At 43.1% G+C, this 22,685-nt stretch overlaps 1 protein-coding gene across 4 annotated transcripts in view; it reads right to left on the reverse strand.

Annotated features, from left to right (window-relative positions):
* The window catches only part of GPR63 (G protein-coupled receptor 63), a 63,680-nt gene extending 49,167 nt beyond the window's left edge, over positions 1-14,513 (reverse strand). For 3 of the 4 annotated variants that reach the window (XM_083731421.1, XM_083731420.1, XM_083731418.1), the window contains exon 1: positions 14,044-14,513. The gene's annotated coding sequence lies outside the window, so the exon portion shown is untranslated. Of the gene's footprint in view, positions 1-2,504; positions 2,557-14,043 lie in introns of those variants that run through there. The other variant, XM_083731419.1, reaches the window with a different exon arrangement.
* Between the last annotated feature and the right edge of the window lie 8,172 nt (positions 14,514-22,685).

The raw sequence follows: 22,685 nt of genomic DNA on the forward strand, positions 1-22,685 counted from the left end.
GCCATCTTTGTGTGCCTGCTTGAGATCTGCTGTGGTGATGTCTCATAGAGCAGTGGAAATGTTTGTGCGCACATGTTTGTAAGTGCAGCAGTACGGAAGAGGGACTTTTTGTGACAACTACCGCTTTTGCGGTAAAAGCCACAATGTGCAAGCATAGCCTTACAAATGTAGGACCTATTTCAGCAATGGTACAATGTCCCATAACACATGAATCTGCAGTAAAAATAAAAGTAAAATCTTTACCAAAATCTTCAGTAAAGATGAAGTTGAGTTACAGCACAATCCTAACCATGTTTACTCAGAAGTAGGTCCTACTGTATTCTGTGGGACTTACTCCCAGGTAAGCAGGGTCAGGATTGCAGTCTAAGTGGCAGTCCAAAGACCACCAAGTTGAAAATATCTAATGCATTCCCACACATTTCCCCCTATATAATGGCTGAACTTCATTATTACATTCAGATAAAATGAAGGAAGTGATAGTAACTTGTTTCAACCTGTCATCTTAAAACAATTTGTATGTTCTTTTATACTTCATGAACAAGATACTGTTTACCTGGGATAAAAATGTTAATCTGGTGCTGGTTTTTAAAAATTGAGTCGATGGATTGTAAGAGCAGTCAGTTGCACCCTATACCAAGCCTTTCACTGCTATTATTTATGTAAACATAAAAACAAAATTAAATTGGGTACTTTGGAAGGCTCTTATTCCCTTCAAAGGGAAATAATAGCTCAAAGGGGTCATGAAGCCATCTTAGAAGTTTTCTTCCCCAGTTCTGTGACCTAAGTAAATGACATTATTACGTACATCCAATTTATGAAGGAAGAGATTATAAAAGAACAGTAAAATTTTAATGGGGGGGGGGGGGGACTGCATTCTCAAGGAGATAATCACCATTTGATTTTCTCTTTCAAAAACTTATCAGCCTAGGCAGCTCTTTCATTTGTTTCAGCATTAATTCAATAACTGACAGACTAATGCTTGTGGCTCAAATGAAGTCAAAGATTGTTGGACAGATGACAACCTGTAATTACTAATAAAGATTTATCATTGCTGTTCTGCTGAACAAAGGTAAGTAAATATCAGCAATAAATTGCAATAGTATCTCACAGACTAGTCCAATATGCCAGTTGTATGAAACATGACTGCTAGCAAGCATTCAGCTTTGCCAGAACTTAGAAGAGCTTCCCCTACAGCCAACATCTTCAGTAATTCCCGAAGAAGTTGCTTCAATCTATTCTAGTAAGAGCTGTTACCATAAAAAGTCCATCCCCACTGGCTGTTCTTCCAACCCAGATGCTTATGGACAATATCATGAAGGAAGATACTGATCACTATGCTGGTGAAAAAGACCCTAGCATGTGAAAGGGGCTTATGCACTGCTCTAAAGCATTGCCTGCAATCATAGAGGCTAAAAGTTAATAAAACGTCAAGACAGCATGTCATATAATTTCTGTACTAGATTCAAACAATTATTCCTATCAGTAGTACTGGAAATACAGTGGTACCTCGGGTTAAGAACTTAATTCGTTCTGGAGGTCTGTTCTTAATCTGAGGTACCACTCTAGTTAATGGGGCCACCGTGCCGCTGCCACACAATTTTTGTTCTCATCTTGAAGCAAAGTTCTTAGCACGAAATACTATTTCTGGGTTAGCAGAGTCTGTAACCTGAAGCGTCTGTAACCCAAGGTACCACTGTATATAATTCACTACTTGTCTCTAAACATCACAGTTTAACATACAATGTACATCTTCACAAGGCGTTAAGAATCAGAAGTTAAATGGGTCTTACTGTCAGGTAAACTATTAAAGGACTGCAGTCTTAGTTGATTCTCAAACTTTATAGGCAGAGCAAATCAAAGCGGCCCCAACAGTCAACCAAATCAGGCATTAGCCAAAAGCCCGGACCTGAATGCTGGTTGGGCAGCACTGATGTCTATATCCTATCCATGGTGGCAACAATTATATGTAGCTACACTGTCTTGGCCTATAGATCTGTGAAATTTACAGTCCAGGTCCTAGTGGGACTATAAATATATAAAATGTATAGATTTTACAGATCTATAGTATGGAACAGTGCAGTTTGGTGAGCATTCTCAAAACTGCTGGATTCATGCCTGGCAATTCAGCATCAGCATAATGCGGCTATGATCCACAGCCCATTTACTCCAGAGCAGCCCCTCTAGATTCAAATGGGCTTTATGCCCACACTCAGCCCAGCATCCAACAATAACTCTGTCTGGAAACACAGAAATTCCACCCACACACTGCAGCCTGCATGAGAGTAGGCAAAGTAGATAACCATTTATTATTAAGAATGCAATCAGAAAAGGCATAATAGGACACTCAAAATGGTTTTCACTTCACATTGAGATCAAGGCCTCATAACTTTTGTTTGCATTACATGAACTACTGTACTTTTTTACTGCCAACATTCTCCCACCAAACTGAGGAAACAAAAAAATAATAATGGGCTCCACACAATAGAGCTAAATCCTATGCTCACCTATCAACTCCTCAGAAATCCATGCCAAATAGGTTCACAGGAAACACCTGCTTGACATGAATAAAAATACAATCCTCAGAACATATGCTTGGTAGTAAATTCCACAGAATAATGATTTTCAGTCTATGAAAATTCCAGATAAGCAAAAATTGGGGGGGGGGGATGGTAGCAGTGTCAATACTAAGCAATGGGGGGGGGAGGGGAAGACCTAAGCCCCCAAACCCAACAAAGAAACAAACAGCTTTGGTGCAGTTGAAAATACAGGGAACGTGATTCACCTAGCCAACCCCATTAGCAAGAACTTCTACCTTACATGACAGGGCTTTCCCCGCTCTCCTCCCCCCATGCACCCTGCAATAGGTTCAGCTGGGGGGGGGCAGAAATACCCCAGAACAGAGTTCAGAGGGAAGCAACAACCCTCACGCAGATGGAATGACTGGAAGAGCGTGGGGCTGAATTCCACCTCGTGTTAATACCAAAAGCATTTCCCAAATGATTTTTAAATAAATAAATAAAGTTAGCTCTTGAGCAGAATAGAAGTTAACATAAAAAAATCAAACTGTAACAAAAAGCCAGGCTCCCTTCCTGGTGTGCAACTTCCCTGCTTGAAGGCCTTCTTCAACTATATTCCCCAAAGAGGCACTGAGTCGTTTTGCTTTGCCTCTGTATATACAAGGAATCATCTGAGAAGGAAGGAACACCTTTTGAATAGCAAAGGTAGACATGTTGGCTTACAGGAAAGATTCCCATAAGCCACATTGGCCCAAACTCAAACCCTTGCACACTGTTTGGGGGGGGGGTTGCCTGATAACCAACCCAAAATGACACAAAATAATGTGCAAGTTTTTGAGCTCCAGAACATTTCATCAAGCTTGGTGGTAAACCAACCAAGGGAGAAAAATGTCAGTTGACATTGAACTCACGTAATCTGCATTTAGTCAGTCTACAGATGGAATTTGGGAGAAAGTAGTAGAAATGCATATTAGGCTCTCTTAGGTGCTAAACAGGTTTCAGATTGCATCTAAGACTGCTGGGAGCAAAAAAAATGTGCAATGGTTGATCCCTCATTTTTTAAAAATGTATAATTTAGCTGTTACCCATCATCTGGCAAGACACAAAGTTTCCTTGAGCAAGTCACCATCTTCCAACATTGCTAAACAGATCCAAATGTCACTTGTATTTTCAAGATGAATTAAATTCTGTTAACATTCTGACTGTCACTGCTCTTCAACTCAACACTCAAGTCCTGAGAAACATGTAACTGGGACCCGTATCACTGCTTAAGTTAAGCAGGTGATGGACTACATCTGTACCTAGACGAGGCCAACCACTGGAGTGCCCTTTAAACTGCTGTAGACTTCTCATTTTTTGTGATACAGGGAAAGCATGTAGAGTTCTTTGTATACATTAATGAGCAATAAAAATTAACATGGTATTTTCAAAAAGTCAGGAAATTAATATTTCATACTTCTGTTTTATCTATCTGCATGAACCTAAAATACCAGTTCCAAACAGCATGATGTTCTGTGGACAGTCTGCTGCCACTTCATTTCCAAGTCTGTTTCCTTAGCAACACTTTAATCCATCTGGCTACAGGCTTCTAAATTTTACAACCATGTTCCTATCTACACCAGAAATAGACTACAAAGGAATTTATACTACCACTCATGCAAAGTCACTAACGTAATTAATCACGCTAATAAAACAAATAGTGTGGCTAGCTGTAAATAATTGGGGAGAGAGCCTGGATTATTATATATAAAATGCTTATGATGATCAGCCCACAACTGAAACATCAAATAGCTACCAGTTTAGGTTTGCTCAAAGTATTTTGAACACCCATCTCTGCCAGACACGCACACTAGGCACCAGACACAGTAAACAGCAAAAGATTTTGAGTTTTCTGCCCTCAGTTTGATGTAGAATGAAGGTTACAATAATGTAATTTAACAAAGCAAAACTTTTGAAGCTCTTTCCCACTTGTTTCAATGGGCTACGATTGGACAAGTTGCTCAGCAAATGAGGAATAAGTGCATTACACAGAACAAATGCTCTCCAGATCATACTTGGGATAAAATGGACTAATTAGGCTTACACAAGGGTCTGTTTTCTTTGAACAGACATGTCATAACCTGCTTTTGAAACTCCCTCAGTTTCAAAAGCAGTTGGCCATGTAGTACGGAGGCCGCCACGTAAAGTAAAAGTAGTCTCAAATCTCTTGGTCTCAGAGTCTTAGTTTCACTGTTATTTCAGATTTGGATCTGTACAGCTCTCCCACACACCTTCCCACTTTCCATGTGTGTTTATCTGCTTTCAGCTCCTTCGTCCCTCTCCACCATTCCTCATTTATGCCATCTGTAGCTGTGCTTGGCAGTCAAGACTGATACTGCTATCAGCCACACACACAAAATGCCCAACCCGGCCATTATATCCATCTCTGAATCCACTTGCTTTTGCAGGCTCTTCTCCTTTTCTATGCTATCTTCTGTCACTTTCCTTGCCCTGGCCCAGAGACAGGGAACATGTGGTCCTTGGCTTTCATGCAGACTTGGGTGGGAAGAGCACCCAGAGGGAAGGATGGGAAAACCAGGAGGACAAGCGAGCAAAATCAGATGGAGGGGTGCAGGGAGGCGGAGAGTCAACACAAGTGATCAGTTCAGATTTCTGGCAACAATAATCTGTTCCCAATGAAACTAAGAGGGAAAGTAAAAAGGGGTTGGCAGAGAGGGTTAAAGAATCCTTCCCTTTGGTGGCATGCAACCCCTGAATAATAATTTCCCCCTAGCAAATCCAGCCCTTGACAGAAAGAGCTCCCTGGCTCTCCCTAGAACACCTTCACTTTTTAATTACATCTACTGTCTACTTCCTTTAAGTTCATATAACAAAATGCACTTCCTTTTCACCTGCTTCATTCCAGACCAGAATAGGTATTGAAATCCATCACTCCTATGCTCATTTGTGGTGGTTATCATGGTATTAATAGATCTTACGCTACCTTCTAAATTCTGTGATAATCTGGCACAGTAAATTTTCCCTATGGTATCCCATTTTTATTGTGTTCATGTGGGTAGAGCTTTGACTGACATCTTATGTCCTGGCTGGTGTAGGTGTCAGAAGGTCTGACTATCAAGCTTTTATTTTTCAATGGTTGTGATTGAAAATACAATGCAAATAAATCCCTCACCTGCACTTTACAGCATTCCAAGCGCTAGACCTTGCCTTTACATTTCAGTGTGGATTTCTTTCTCCTTTTCTTTTAGTGACATTTCTGTCACTGGAAAATTGTCATTCCACATCCAGTACTAGTTACAGTTGCACAAGCCGTAGAAGCAGAATGTGGATATGGACATTGAAACACATTTTCAAACACTCATGCTGAAAACAATTTAGTTGGTAGCAGGACGCAAATACGTTTCCATCTGAGTGTCCTTACTTAATCTGCATTGGTCATTGCAGCCTATTCCCAATTCTTATCTTAAGACAAGAAAAACCAGTGTAAGTACACATTCAGCATTTTAGATGATATCCAACATTTTTGCTTCATGAAAGTGCTTCTACTCACAGAAGCACCCTGTTTGTGAACCTAACCCTCATTCAGCGGAAGGAAGCTACCTCCATTCGGGAAGGGGAGATCCTAGATGTCACCTAACACTTAGAAATCACACCATAATTCTGCAAACAGTGGTACCTCAGGTTACACATGCTTCAGATTACATACGCTTCAGGTTACAGACTCCGCTAACCCAGAAATATTACCTCGGGTTAAGAACTTTGCTTCAGGATGAGAACAGAAATCGTGCTCCAGCGGCGCAGCAGCAGCGGGAGGCCCCATTAGCTAAAGTGGTGCTTCAGGTTAAGAACAGTTTCAGGTTAAGTACGGACCTCTGGAACGAATTAAGTACTTAACCCGAGGTACCACTGTAATCTTAATGCAACTTTAAATAAAATATAGAAAGCTCTGTACAATATATATATGGAGGCAGAAAGGAGAACAATAAACTAGGAGATGGTGCTTAAAAACATATGGAAGCAAATTTAGAAAACTATTTGGCAATGTAAGGAGTCGTCATTGGCTAGGACTATTCAGAGCCTCTGGGAAGGGGGGAAGAAAGTCCTACACCAGTGTTTCCCAACCTTGGGCCTCCAGCTGTTTTTGGACTACAACTCCCATCATCCCTAGCTAGCAAAACCAGTGGTCAGGGATGATGGGAATTGTAGTTCAAAAACAGCTGGAGGCCCAAGGTTGGGAAACACTGTCCTACACCATCACCACAGATTCAGGGTGGTGTGGGAGCTTGCTCTATAGCACATACTGTGAATCAGCTGCAGAAAATTATAACTAAACATGCCAGTCAGTGTTCCAAACTAACAGCAGTGATTGGAAAATCCATACTGGCTCTTGTTTAGGACATCTGTAAGTGAGCCCACACCATCTTTCATGATGAGATAAGTGTGTGTTTGTGTGATCTGATCATCATCCTATGGATGCAGGTGCATAGTCTCAGCTTCAGATGGTTTAAGCAAGCATGAGAGAAGGTACAACTCACCTGTGCTCCTTTCTAACACTTCTTTTGACTGCCTGAAGCTACTCAGAGTGCATTTTGGGGCAGTAAATCTTATAGCATAAAACATATTAGCAAAGCTAACCAGAATATTCTGCATACGGATGCTAAAATAGGATTTGGGTAGAGCTGGTGATAAGCCTTTGTTCCACAAAAAGCTGGAGCTAACCTACTCTTGATTGCTATTGTGCCATTTTTGTAAAACACACAAAACCTAAAATTGGCTAAAGATACCGGTAATTTCATGGAAGAGTAGCTTAGAACTTATTTGTTCTTGCAGAAGTATTTTAAACTATTCAGCTACATTAGGGATTTAGTACCATTTAGGATAATTTACAATTTATTTCAATTATAAGTTACTGAGACACTCTCTAGGCAAAAAAGCTCATTGCGTAGTAAAACTGCTCCTATACTGTACCATTGGAGGTGCAGATGGTGGCTGTATGATTAGACCCTCATCAAAAACATAAAAATAAATGTCCTATGCACACTAGAATGGTTATTTTACTAAAGTTATTATCATGGAATCATAGAATTGTAGAGCTGGGAGTGACCACAAGGGTCATCTAGTCTAACCTCCTGCAATGCAAGAATCTCAACTTAAGCATCAATTGCAGATGATCGTCCAACCTCTGCTTCGAAACCTCCAAGGAAGGAGAGTCCACCACCTTCTGAATGCATCTGTTCCACTGTCAAACAAGCTCTTAGAATCATAAAGTCATTCCTGATGTTTTGTCAGAATCTCCTTCCTTGTAACTTGAAGCCATTGGTTCAGGTCCTTACCCTCCAGTGCAGGAGAAAACAAGCTTCCTTTAAGAGGCAAAAATGAAGGATCTGGAATCTAGTTCCACACATAGCACTTTTGTGGCAGAATTACTAAGCTCCATACTAAAAGCACTAGTAATATTGTATCTTCACAGCATGGTATCCATTTCAAAAGCCAAAAGGAATCAATGAAGTCTTTTCCTACTGAGTCAGTATTAGATTTCCTACTCCTTCAGAAGCAACTCTCATCCCTCCTGCCCCACCAGAAAAAATTACTCCTGCAGCTGTATAGTTCTCAAACCCAGCATAGGAACAAAGTCTATTCCTTCTTTCCAGGTTCAGCCATCCCATACTTGAACCGATGTGTCAAAAAAACCACACAGATTCTTAGGCAGCACAAAGTTCTGGAACACAACTGGAGCAGAGATGAATTAAGCATTAAACCAAAAAGGTTGCATTAATAAGGTCTTAGAGGTGAATCAATGATTCACATAAGCATATGGTACAGTCCTCTGCTGTACTATGTAACATCAGAATCCAAGTGCTATAAATAACCTCTTTTTAAAAAATAAAAAGCGCCCACACTTCCAAATCTAAAATGTCAAGGAGAAGGAATTTTAATTTGTTGGCCCACAATTTATGACTGGAGTCCTATACAGTGGTACCTCGGGTTACAGACGCTTCAGGTTACATACGCTTCAGGTTACAGACTCCGCTAACCCAGAAATAGTGCCTCGGGTTAAGAACTTTGCTTCAGGATGAGAACAGAAATCATGCGGTGGCAGTGGGAGGCCCCATTAGTTAAAGTGGTACCTCAGGTTAAGAACAGTTTCAGGTTAAGAACAGAGGTGCAGAACGAATTAAGTTCTTAACCTGAGTTACCACTGTATTCTGTTATGTGTAAACCCTGCTGATTCCAGTATAATCTAATATACATATAATGAGATTCAGACTTGCAGCCCAAGTGTGCTTTGTCTTTAAGACTTCTGGATGGTTGATTATTCTGCATTTCACAAATCAAGCTGCCAGCTATACAGTCCATAACAGGAAGTCTGAAAAGGTTATAAACTTTATTAACTTAAAAGACCTGAGGGCCTCTTATGCCATTAAGAGTTTCACTTTAATTCCATAGACTAAAAGACAACTAGCCTGTTTAAAAAAGCATTTATCCATTGATGAACGCTAAAGTTTGGCTACTGTACAAAATAAGCAGGTTAATGGACACAAGTTTGAATACTCATGGTACTCAACACTTGAATCTCTGAATATGCACTTGTTAACAGCCAAAGTACTGGCAAAGAGTGCAGACTTCCAGGAAGTTCTCCTGCACAAGCTAAATAAACTCAAAATAAATGAGTGTTGCGCAAGGGTCTCCTTTTTGAGGATGAAAGTGAATGTTTGGCCCATACACAGAAGCTACTAAGACAAGCAGCGGGGATGTTTCCAAGATAAAAGGTTGTGGGTGAAAATTTGGTAGTTTTGAAAAAATCTGCATTTTACTGTCCAACCAGAAAACTGCTGAGTTGAATACTCAGCATATTGCTTTTAGATGTTAGCGCCTAAGGCTGTTGGACTCCATCTCCAACAATGCCAGCCCACTTGGCAAAAAGTCAGGGTGATGCAAGTTAGAGTCCAAGAATGCCAGGAGGCCACAGGTTTAAATATTTCTGATTTAAATATTGCCTGATAAGTTTTTGTGCATTTCCTGTGTGTGTAAGCTTCCTCTTTTTTGGTATTGGGAACCCAAGAGTTTATTATTCTTTTATTGCAGTGACACAGCCCCAAAGAGGGGGCAACGTTATGACTACATACAGCTGTACAAGGTGAGGGATCCTATAATTTTCAGGAGAAAATAGTGATAAAAAGCAAATAGCTTGTTAAACACTAGCAAGGAGCATACTTTGAGACTCGTACCCACTTATTGTAGGAATGTTTGCACTTCTTTACTCAAGTATAAACTCTCATGGAAAAGAGATCCCTAGAAAATTACAGAACTCATTTATTGTAGATCTATATCTCTTTCGTGTTCTGTGCTGACTCCCACCCAAACCACTGACCAGCACAGATGTGCTTAACTTTAATTTTGTGACAGTGCCATAAGTCCCCAGGCCATTCTTTGAATGCTAACTCTGGACAGACTACAGATTGATGTGCAGAATGGCTGATTTCTGAAAAGCCACTAATTTTGTCATACCCATACATCACAACATTGATATAGTGCAGCTCATCTGAATCCCAACTGCATTCTTTTGATCAGCAGAGAGGCTAAAGTGGAGCATTAACAAAGACAAGACTTAAGCAACAACAGTTCTTCTACTTCTCTGAACAGGACAATGAACGATGGAAAACCTGGGAATTTTATATCCATGTTATATACAGTAATGACAAATCATTTACTGCAGTAAAAGTATATGGACTGAAATCTTAGCCACAGTTTTTAGTTTAAGATTGCTAGTTCATGGGATCTTTACCTAAGGCTACTGTAATAGCACAGTAACACAGACTGGGATCATGATAGCTTGCCCTGTCCTTCCACCAGTTAAAATTAACCATTTTAATACTACATCATCAAATCAGAAAAAAACTCACTGAACAACCTACAACGAAGTCATGGCAACTTGGACAAGCTTTCAGGTGAACTAGATCTTCATATCCCAATCCTAAACACCTCACATGGGAGTAAGGTCCCACTTAAGATTTTGAACTCTTGCTTGCATTGCTGAAATAACCATGATATATAAAAGTATCAAAAATGCTACTGAATGATTTAAAGAAGTAAAATTTCCAAATTTAACAATGTTCTACTGGCACTTATACATAGGATGAAATGCTGTCATACACTTTAGTAACTTGCCCATCTCTCCAGTGATGGAGAAACCGCCCGGTGACGCACGTGAGACGTCTGTATGGGCTGCCGTGCGTGCGCACTCCATACAGAATGCCACACGTGCACAGTCCATATGGGATGCTGCACATGCACACTCCATATGGACTCCCGCTTGCACGGTGAGAGCAGCCCATACAGACACCACACAAGCAGCGCCCATACTGACTGCGCGCACCCTCGGCATCTCTACAGGTGGGGGGAAGCAGGGGCCATCTTGTCACACACACCCTCAGAGTGGCACCCGGGGCAACCCACCCCCTCCGCCCCACACTTAGTACGCCCCTGCATCTCTCAAAGCAATAAGCATTATTTGGAATATGTGCAACAGGGAAAGTTACATACTGTAGGCACACTGGATGGCTTTTCAAATTAACATTGGAAATATCTATCTCACTTATTAAAGAGAGATCCAGACACAGCCTATCCAATCTATGGGGGGAAAGGCTGTAATTCCGTAGTTACTTGTTTGGAAGTAATCCCATCCAGAGAGCACTTCAAAAGTGGTTTTAATGCAGTAATCTACACTATATCAGTGCCTTATTCTCTCTTTACTACACAGTGTGTCATGAACTCTGCAGCCTGGAAACTTAATAAAACGTAATATATAAAAAGAGTTAAAGAGAATAACTTTTCCACATTCCTCTTGGGAATGCACACTGCAGTCTTCATGACAAAGCAGGAGTGAGCTGTTCTGACATGCCTGTACCACTTGCAACCCACAAGGCCTAATGCAGCCTAGCAGCCACATAGGCATCCTACCACATGCTTGATAAAACCCACCAAGTTTTGTTGCCTCCCTGAGGTCACATGGCTGGTAAACTGCACCTGATGTGGTGAGTTAGAAACTCTGGAGGGATGCTTTAAATTAAAATACAGTTCTGCAAAAAGTAATATTGTTGCTTTCACAAACTGCCTTTTATTTATCTCCATGAAGTATCTCAGTACAAAGAATGTGAGTAAACTCTTTTCCTAAAAGTTATTACCCATACCAAAATATTACAGCAGAAAAAGTATACTATACAGAAGCATATGCTCACTAGTTTGCCTAATCAAAGAGCCTACCTGTTATACGTAGCCTTAGTCATTGCAGAATTTACAGCATTAGCAAGCTGCAGTAGAATTTCAACTCTCTAAGGATGAATTCAGGCAGCAACACGCTCTAAGAAATAACTAACTTACAGGTGGTGATATGCAAGTAGTGAACACTTGAACTGTATTCATTCTGGCATCACAAACCACGCTGCCACCAGAAAAAAGCTTTGCAATAAGGAGATATAGAACAATTCAAATGTTCTGAAATTACATACAGTAGCATGCACACCGGCTAGAGTAACACTGCAAGACACACTTGCAGGAAACATACATCCCATGCGTCTAAATAGGGCTCCCAAATTACCATTCACAGGGTTAGTTTGAAGCACATCAAATTGCATGTCCTGTTGAATTCAGCTGAAGTACCCTGGTTCTGAAGTTACCAGCAAATCAACCATTTACATTTTAGCTGTGAATTTACTTTCCCTTACAAGATGGCAGGGAGCCTTCACCACCTACCTGAATTACAGCCCTCCTAAAATATACATATTTCACCCTATAAGCAGTTGCCACCCCCCCCCCCTCACATTTACTGACAAATGACTACACAAACAGTCCCCTTTCAATAATCAGAATGCATGGCTATAAAGTCAGCTCAGATTTACCTGGCAGAAACTGAAAGGGAGAAAAACAAGACAAACGTAACACATACTAAGGAAATAAATTAGTGCTTTACATGACATGTCCATACATGCATAAGCTCAGTGAGACTTACTCCCAGGTTACACACTTACACTGGAGTAAGTCCCACTGAACACTGTCCAGTGAAAAAAACTGCTCCTTATTTATTGTAGCTGCCCAGAGAACTTCATGTTATGGAGCAACATACAGATGTTTTATGTTTGTGTGTGTGTATTTTATTTATATATATAAAATATAAAACTGTTCTGTTATAGCTCTTTTTAACAGCTTTAAAAAATGTGGTTAAGGGACCTCATCTATTCAGAAGTGAAGGACTTCCTCTCCTTTTAACCAGGATTCAATATTTCACCACTTCAGGAAAGCCAGCATAAGTATGTGAAGTTTGAAAGCCCTTATTAACCCACCACATAACAGTAAGTTTGTACATACAGTAATATCATTTCACTTCTAAATACCATCCCTTGGTTCTGTAGTCAGAATACCAACATGGAGGACACATGGGGGCGGGGGGAATGTGGTTTAAATCTGAATCATGCAATTCCCTACCACTCTGGTTCTAATAACTCTGATTGTAGCAACAGAGGATAGTGAAAGTGTATTAAGGAATGACTAATGTGCCCGAATGACTTAAACACACCAATTCTTTAATCACTGCCAAGGATGCTGCAGTTGCCCTTGGTGTTTTAGACAAAGTTTAATTTGAGACAGGGAGGGTTTAGCAGGAATGAATTAATTAAAGGCCAAAGCCGAAGTCTGAGGCGTCAGTCCTCAATACATCTAGGACTTACTGCAGACCTCTGATTTTATAAATTAAGGCAATGGAATCCATCTGGTCCTAATTTGGGTTCCTGGTTTTCAAGAAGTACTCTGGCACCTTGCAAAACAACACACATCCATCCATATAGCACCACCATATATATATATATATATATATATATATATATATATATATACCATCCCTTGGTTCTGTAGTCAGAATACATAGGAGCCAACTCCTAAGGGCTGAGAGGTCTTCACCCCCTCCCCCAATAAAATATTAGAGGGGGCCACCACCACCCCAAGTTGAAGGGCATTGCCATTCAAACGGGTCTTGTGATTGATTATGCAGGGCAGTGCTTACCCCCCCCCCCAATATTTTGTTCAAGTTGGCACCCTGTCTGTGTCTGTGTGGATGTATATGTATAAATATATGTGCGCACACACTGGTAAATCCAACGCTCCCTTCATTTCACACTCACCATCACCAACGTGCATCCCCATCTCTACTCCCCCCCCCCCCCCCCCGCCCCAAGAATGCACTGAAAGAGCTGCGGGGAGAGATCTACCGTTTAAGGTGATGAAGGAGTATCTATTCTAGATCACATCCAACCTCCCCCCCCCCCCCAGCAGCATGTGCTCTAAAATATGAAGTCGGGAGCGAGGAGGGGGAGGAGGACTGGATCCCAAGTCCAGCATCTCCGAATCGCGGCGAGGTTTAGCTCGAGCCCCTCGCCCTCGCTCCGTTCGCAGCCCCGCTCCAGGGAGCCACACGCGGCTCCATCTGCTCCTGCCCATGCAACCTCCTCCTCTTCCCCCTGAGATTTAACCTCACCTCGAAACAACAATAACAAGCCCCGGTCCTGGGCAGGCGGACGCGCGAGTCGAGGGCTGCTGCCTCCGGGAACTTTCCTGGCGGACAAGAGACCCGGGAAGCCGAGGCGGCGGCGGCGGCGGCGGCGGCGGCGGCGGCTGCAGCACTTCGCCTCTGCCCCAAAGTGGAGAGAAGAACAAAAGCTTCCAAGCCGGGGGGAGGAGGAGGCGGCCAAGGCAGCAAGTGAGGAGCATCGCCTGCGAGCTGGAGCGGGGTCTCTCTCTCTCTCTCTCTCTCTCTCTGGCTAGGTTTACCCCTCAGCCCAGCCCGCCTTTCCCCCCACTCCCATCCACCCACGCAGCCGCCGACCCCTCCTCAGCGCAGCCGCCCCATTCGCTCCGCGAGCCTATCCGGGCGAGACAGCTGCTCGCGGAAGGCAGAAGGAACCTGCCCGCTCCCCCTCCCGCCCCAGCCTCGCTCCTGGGCGAGATGAACGAGTCGCCGGCGTCGCCAGCTCCCGGGGCGGAGCCAAGGGGCCCGGGTGGGCGGAGGCTGGCAGGGCGCCCGAGCGTCGCGCGCAAGCGAGCCGGCGCGCTCTCTACCTCTCTCTCCGTCTTCCCTGGACGGCGCGAGGCTCCTTCCGAGGCGCGCGGGCCTCTTCTTGCCGCAGCTGTAAACGCTGCCTGTGGCGCAAAAGAGCGGCCGGCTCGGTGTCGTGAGAAGCGGAGCCGGAGCCTCGCTGGCTTTTTCTGCCATGGAGGGGAGGGAGTCCAAGGAAGGAAGGACGACGGGTCTCTTGCCTGTCGCCAGCCAGAGAAACCCCAGGCGTTGCGGTGGCTTAGCGAACAAAACAAAACAAAAAAATCAGCCAATGTTTTTGGAAGTACATAAACTTTTTTTTTTAGTTGTTAATTGCAATTTTTACGCTGAGAAGAACAGGCCATATGGTCATAGCTTTGCCCACTAACCCAATTGCGATGTGGCCGAAAGCAATCTCAATATCTCAGTTGTGAGGTAAAAATAGGGTGTGGTAGCAGGAGTGCCAACTAGGCCCTTTGACCGCAGGTGCTCAGGGCCATGGGTGCCATGCAGCCTGCATGGCCCAGGCACCAACATTTGTGGATGTCCAGCCCCTTTATGGGCAATTTTGTGGGTGCTCCTAGGGAGTTGGCATCTATGCATGGTAGTAAAGGGACACACAACTCAGACAGGGCCGCAGAATCACAGAAGCATAGAATTGGAAAGTTGGACGCAGGGGTGCCAACTTGAATAAAATATTGATCACAAGATGCTGCGCCCACCCACCATTTGAATGGCAGTGCTTATCAATTTGGGGTGGGGGGCTGGCTCCCTCAAATATTTTATTGGGAGGCGAAGGGACATTGGCCCCTAGAAGTTGGCTCCTTTGGTTGGAAGGGGATCATCAAATCCAACTGGCTGCAATGCAGGAATCTTTTGCCCAACATAGGGCTCAAACCCATGACCCATTAGATTAAGAGTCTCATGCTCTACCAACTGTGCTACTCTGATGGCTTTCAGATAGCCTTTCATATTCTGACTGGTGTTAAAATAATGCAGTGTGTTCTACTCAGTAGCCCTACTCTCTACTTGATGTGCAATATAGATTTAATTCCACTTCTCCAGCCACTTCTCTTCAAAGCAGTGGTTCTACAACTATGCTTTGTTGCACATGGACATTTATAGATCAGGGCCATTCATTTTTAGTTTTCCCCTGCTCCCTGAACATAATGTATTAATACAAGGTTGCACTTATTATGCCATAAAACAACTGCCCAATGATATTGTTGCATCCTACAACAGTATTGTTAAGAGCTTGGCAGCAGACAGGGTGGTCTAACACATGTTTAGCTTCTTCTCTTCTTTGGTGATCACTCGTAGCCAAATAAGATTGTCTTCCATGAACATGGCCTTAGTGAGTCCGTAAGTAACTATGTGGCCAATTCTGAATCCACACGTCTTTCCACAGTGGGGACATAGGTTGATCACAGTGAGGGTTTGCCAAACGTGCTTTCCTCTTAGCACATTTCTCCCTTTTGTCTTGAGTTTGAGTGTCTTCAGAGTCCATGACACCTTTGCTAAAGACTGTTCTCCAACTGGAGCACTCGCAGGCCAGTGTTTCCCAGTAGTCAATGTTTATACTACATTTTTTTTTTTTAGATTTGCAGGTTGCCTTTTGTTGACCACCAGCATTACGCTTTCAATTTTTAAGTTTTGAATAGATTAGTTGCTTTGGAAGACGATAATCAGGCATCTGAACAACATGACCAGTCCAACAAAGTTGATGTTGAAGAATCATTGCTTCGACAATGGTAATCTTTGCTTCTTCCATTACACTGGCATTAGTTCGCCTGTCTTCCCAAGTGATGTGTAAAAATTTTTGGAGACATCGTTGATGGAATCCTTCAAGGAGTTGGAGATGGCTTTTATAAGTCGTCCATGTTTCACAAGCATGCAGTAAGGTGGGTAGTACAATAGCTTTGTAAACAAGCATTTTGGATCCCCTGTGAATTCCTGGTCCTGAAACACTCTGCACTTCAGTCAGGAGAAAGCTGCACTCGCAGAGCTCAGGTGATGCTGGATTTCGACATCAATGTCAGCCCTTGTGGAAAGATAACTGCCCAGGTAGGAGAAGTGATTGACACTTTCCAACGGTACACTATTGAGTTGGATTTGTGGCTTCAGAGGGGTTGTTTTATGCTTGTTTTTTGGGTGTTGTGTGATAGGCCAAGCTTTTTGTAAACTTCTGCGAAGATACTTAGGATGGTTTGGAGGTCATCCTCTGAGTGTTCACACACTACGTTGTCATCAACATACTGAAGCTCTGTGACAGAAGTTATGGTAACCTTACTGTTTGCTTTCAACCTACCCAGGTGAAAGTGCTTTCCATCTGTTCAATATATAATATCTACTCCGGTGGGGAGTTCCCCTTTGACAAAGTGTAGGATCATGGGTGACCCTGCTGAGAGTATGAGACTCTTGATGGCTTTGCTCACAAGGATCATAGGAATGTGCAAGCGCACTCACCATGACAAAATGATGATTCATCATCAACCTGTTGATTAGCATCTAGCAGTTATATGAGCAAGGCTCCTGTTGGGCCAACCTATTATCACTGAAATCTACTCAAGACCTTGCCTGCTTTCAATTTATAATACTAGAATACTAGTATAATACTAGAAAGCCTTTCTAAACAGAGCCTTTCACAAATAGGAAGGGCATTTTCTCAAGTTGTTAAATAGTAAGAAGCAGATAAATAGTAAGAAGCAGATAAGAGGAAGTTCCTCAGCTAAATAGTAAGAAGCAGATAAGAGGAACTTCCCCACAGTGTACGTTGTTACGATGCACACACAGCAGCGAATCTGTTGTTATTCCCAAAGTACTCTAAAAGGATGAAGGGTACTTGCAAGTCTAAAAAGAGTAGTTAAATACTGCCGTGTTTATTCTAAAGCATTTCATAGTTAACGTTTCAGAAAAAGCAGCTGTGATCCTCTCACTACTGAAGAATCCAATGAGAAACAAATATCTAAAAACATGGCCTTGAGTGAAAGAAGAATTACACAGCACTTTGTATGCTGGAGTGTGCAAAAGACATTCTAAAATAATAATGGTTGTGCATTTTATAATGTGTTGCCATGCCCTGCATTTGCTTTGTCTAGATGGCATCTAATCAGAGATTAGAAAACAAAGAAAACAAAAGCCAACCTTGTGATAAAGGAAATCCACTCAGAAACACCCCTTAAGCTTTCACTTGAAACATTACAAATATTGGCATAAAGACATGTAGTTGAACCAACATCTTTTTCTGTGTAAGTAAATTACAGGATACACACTATTGGAAATGAAGTGGTTCAACCTCCCCAAAACACTTGCAGGTACCAATAGTATTGAAGATACCCTGATAGCAGTAAGAGTGCAAATCATCGTGAATGTGCACTAAAAAGGATGTCTGCAAAGACCCACAGTGCTGCTTGAGAAAGTGAGAGATAGCCATTCTCTCTGGCATGCATAGAAAAAGGGAAGGGAGACGGTGGTGTTATTTCACTCCAGGTTTGGGACAATCTTAGAAATTAGCAGAAGTGTTTATGGATGCTGCCAAACGTTGCCAAAGGTGTGCATGAAGTAAGTGACTGACCTCTCCCAACTCCAGAGAGTACTCAAGACAGAGGGAAGCGAATGTGATCACAAATGATGACTAGCAACTAAGTCCAGAACAAAACATGTGAACTGTGATTGATGACAGTTAGTACAGCATAGAGAAGTGATCCTTCTATCATACCACCTTCAACTATCTGAGATATCTTTATCTGCCTTATTTTTTTTGGGGGGGGGGTATTCATAAAATTATGGTAGGCAGGTCTGATTTGCTCTAGACTTGCAGATAAGACATCATTGACCATTAGCATGTTTAATTAATGCATGTACACTTATAAAAGTTACAATGGTCCAGGATCAGCCAAGCAGAAGTAATGATTCTTTTCTCCATAGAGCTCATGAAGTCAAGTGAACCTGCCCTATCTATGTGTCAACTTCTGTATCTCTCCCATCCACCATAATATTATTTAGCTCACTGGCTTGACTTTGTCTGACCTGTGTCTGACCTCATAGGCTTCCGGTGGGATATCAGTGTAGTTAAGGACTTGGCATCATTTTTGGATACAGGTTTTCCATTTATTGTGTATTTATTCATGTATTTATACTAGACCTGCTTCTATAGCTCTTTCATATGTCTTTAAAATCATTGCAACCACCCATTGTGTTTCCATTGTTTTTCCAATAATAAAAAAGAGCAACAATTTTAAAGTGTAAAGGTAAACATGTGTAGTAAAAGAAGGATGCCACAATATGAACAGGTGTCTGTGGCTGAGAATATAAGAATGGTGAAAAATACTGTATTTATATACCACATATATATTTCTTCCCACAGAGGTTTGGAGGCCTTTCTACGCAGACAGGCCTATGCAGTTGTTTGAAACATTTTTGACTAGCCAGTCATTTAAATGATTATTTTGTACTGTTTTATAATGATGTTTACCGGTATGTTTTATTACACACATATTGTTGTACACTCCCATGATATATTATGAGATGTTACCTTTAAATATTTTTATAAATAAATATAAATAGTGTGCATTGGGGGGGGGGGGGAATCATTATGCAACTTAACACACACACCCCATCCTTCAACAGCAAACTCAAATGTTGAGTGCCAACACAAATTGGACCAAAATGGGGCTACTGAGAAATCATTTTGCCCAACATGGAGCTCAAACCCGTAACCCTAAGTCTCATGCTCTACCAACTGAGCTATCTTGTTGAGCGTCTTTTGAGTGGAGGTGAAAAACTGGGGTGGAGGGGAATGACTTACTCAAGCTGCTTACAGCTTATACTATCCTAGAGGATGACATTGTTGGCTACATGAATCTTGAACAGTAACATTCATGCTAGAAGATACGGGTTTTATTGCAGGTGCCAACTTTTCCTATAAGGCTTTATAATATGTAGGCAGCTGCCTCACAATGCACTGTACCAGTTGTTCACCTTGCTTCTTATGAGTTACCGTATTTTTCGCCCTATAGGGCGCACTGGCCCATAGGACGCACCTAGCTTTTTTTGGGGGGGGGGAATTTTTTTAAAAAATATATATTTCACCCCCCCCCCCGCCCCAGCCGTGGGGCCCCCAGAACAGACTGCTGCCCGCAAGCCTTGCGAGCCCGGCGGGACCTCCCGCCGGGCGCACAAGGCTTGTGGACATCTGCCCGAAGCACGGGGCGTGCTCTGCAGCGTGCCCCATGCATCAGACTGCACGCTGCCGCCCCAAGCCTTGCACGCCCGGCGGGACCTCCCACCGGGCGTGCAAGGCTTGCGGACACCTGCCCGAAGCACGAAGCGTGCCCCGGAGCGCGCCCTGTGCTTCGGGCTGCAGGCTGCTGTCTGCAAGCCTTGGGAGCCCGGCGGGCACTGTGCGGCGGGGTCAGTGCGCACCGGCGCCTCTCACTCTCCAGGCTTCAGCGTTCGCCCCATAGGACACACACACATTTCCCTTCATTTTTGGAGGGGAAAAAGTGAGTCCTATAGGGCGAAAAATATGGTACACTTGAGTTATCTGGATATGCCAGGGATTGAGCTTGAAACCTTCTGCAGATGCTTTGCCACTGTCCCACAGCACATTCACACATCCCAAAATATATTGCAGATGTAGTGACAATTCTCAGATAGCAACAGGAAGATTCTTGAGATGATAAAAATTTGTGCAACTGCTTTCTTATAATAGTTTGAATGCATTCCAGTAAATCAAGCAAGTAGTTTGCTGTCAGGAAGAGTTCAACTGACTGCTCTGTGAATCAGAAAAATTAAACTGCAGACCATAATGCTCCTTACCAACACTGGGCAGAAATGTAGATGGAAGAGCAGTGTACATTGGAACAAATCCTCAAATTAGATTAATTTAGCAAGGCTGTGTGAATTAAATGGAATTGCCGTGCTAGAATCAAACATGGTACCCTGGGAATTAGGCACTTGCTTTCATTACGGCCAGGAAGCCTGAGTACAAACACTTTGCAGTGTCCTCACAGAAAAAGACCTATTAATCAACTTCTGACAACTCGGCCTCTTTTTCCCAAGGAAGTTTTGTTGGTTTCTGCCCTTAAAAAGTTAGGCACCATAGCAACAGCAGAAACCAGGCCAAGTGTATGTCGATGCAAATGTAGGTAGCAAGAAAGAGAACAGCAGGCCAAGGAGGAGCACAAAAGCGCACAAATCCCTTCCACAGTATCCTGCGGGGGCCATCCACCACCAAATCCGCTTTGATGCTTTGAGATGTGAATAGACATGCTTCAGCACTGTACTGTGCAGAGGGCATGTTGAAGTTAATGTTATAAGGTTAGCCTGGTTTTCTTCTCCCACTTTCCTGGTGAGGGTTCTGAATTCAGGAAGCTCCACTTCCAAAATAGACAGGAACTGTGGCCAAAGGTGGCAGCTCCCTTTCCATGCCTAAGGTCAGTGGTGTGCAGTGAAATTATTTGATGGGGAAGTTAGGCCCAGAGATGCCAGCTTGCGAGGACGATTGGGGGAGGGGGAGTCACATGTGTGACATCTTGGCATTCTGATGTTGCGTGCTAGAGCATCACACCTCCCTAAGTTGGGCAGAAGTTTCACAGGCTTTAGGAAGGAGGGTTCAGGGCTCTGACAGAATGCTGGAGCCCTCTAGCCTCCTTCCCAAAGCTGGGCATGGGTTCATGGAACTATAACTCCCATGATCCCACTGGCAGGCTTTGTGAAGGTGGGGGGTGGGTGGGCTCTTAGATCTGTCCAAGCATCACATCTCCCTCACTAAGCCAGGCAGAAGCTTCCAAGGGCCTTGGGAAGCGTGCTCCAGGGGAACTTTTAGGGGGCTAGCCTAGTCCACTGACCACATGCCACTGCCAGTGCATGTCTACCTGGTAACCTCTGAGAGATTCTACATCAGATTTTCCCAATCCTGGTGCCCTCCAGGTGCTGACGGACTATAACTCCCATGACCTCATGCTGATTGGGCTGGTTGTAGTCCAGCAGCATCTTCAGGCCATTCAGTTTGGACGAAGCTGTTCCTGCGTATTGCAGAGGACTATTGCTTTCCAGCCTTTCTCAACCTGTGGGTCCCCAGATGTTGTTGAACTACAACTCCCATCACCCCTAGCTAGCAAGGCCAGAGCTCAGGGATGATGGAAGTTGTACTCCAACAACATCTGGGGACCCACAGGTTGAGAACTGCTGCAAGCCATAAGCGGGGTGCTCTTTTCTTTTCTTTATAATGTTTTCAGGCTGAGGGAGGAATGCTAGCATATCAGATGGAAAGTGTTTTAGCAAACCCACCCACTTTGGATGCCTAGTTCCATTACATATGTAGAACTTTTTAGCACTTGGAATCTTCCCCCTGGCAGTCAGAAGTTGCACAGTTCAGAATCCTACCATTTCCATTTGGTACCTCATTTCCTGTAGTCTGTAGGGTTGTCCCTGCAGGATGCCAACCAAGTGTGCTTTGCCTTGCCTACTCCTGTGTGAAAATCATAGAGAAAAGCCACTGGTCCCCTGGGACCTGTTTGTACCTTTTGAAGAAGCTCTGCCTAATAGAGAGAACCAGAAGCCTTGGGAAAGATCTAAATGCTAGCCCTTTCAAAATAAACTACAGTGGACATCCAAGGTGAGGTAATTCTTTCACACTGTTGTTTGGTGCGCCTCTAGAAGTAACCTACAGGCAACCAAGGTGAGAAGAAAATGCCTTTTCTATGGCCAAGATAATATTTATTTCCCTCTCTCCCAGAGAGAAAAATACATCTCTTAAACTACTGTGTAGCAATATTCTGCCAGTGCCTCCAGTCATAATGAAAAGGACGATGCCCTAGATATAGCCAAAATTCTTAGAATGATGCCTAGCTTTAAAGGTGCTTGTTGCCCATTTTTAAAATCTTAACCGTGTTTGCATTGCTTTTTATTGTGCATTTCTTCACATTGTGGTTTTTCATGATTTCACGTGTGTGCATGCAGTTCTCTTGTATTCAAGGGTTTCCTCACTGCTTTTAGGGCAAGGACCAAGATATAGGGATGTTTCCCTTGCAAATTTGTATTGGATTCTTTCAATGGAAAAGCTGTGTGCATTATTTCCA

Source organism: Podarcis gaigeae, assembly GCF_964106915.1.
Source record: "Podarcis gaigeae genome assembly, chromosome: 3".
NCBI lineage: Eukaryota > Metazoa > Chordata > Lepidosauria > Squamata > Lacertidae > Podarcis > Podarcis gaigeae.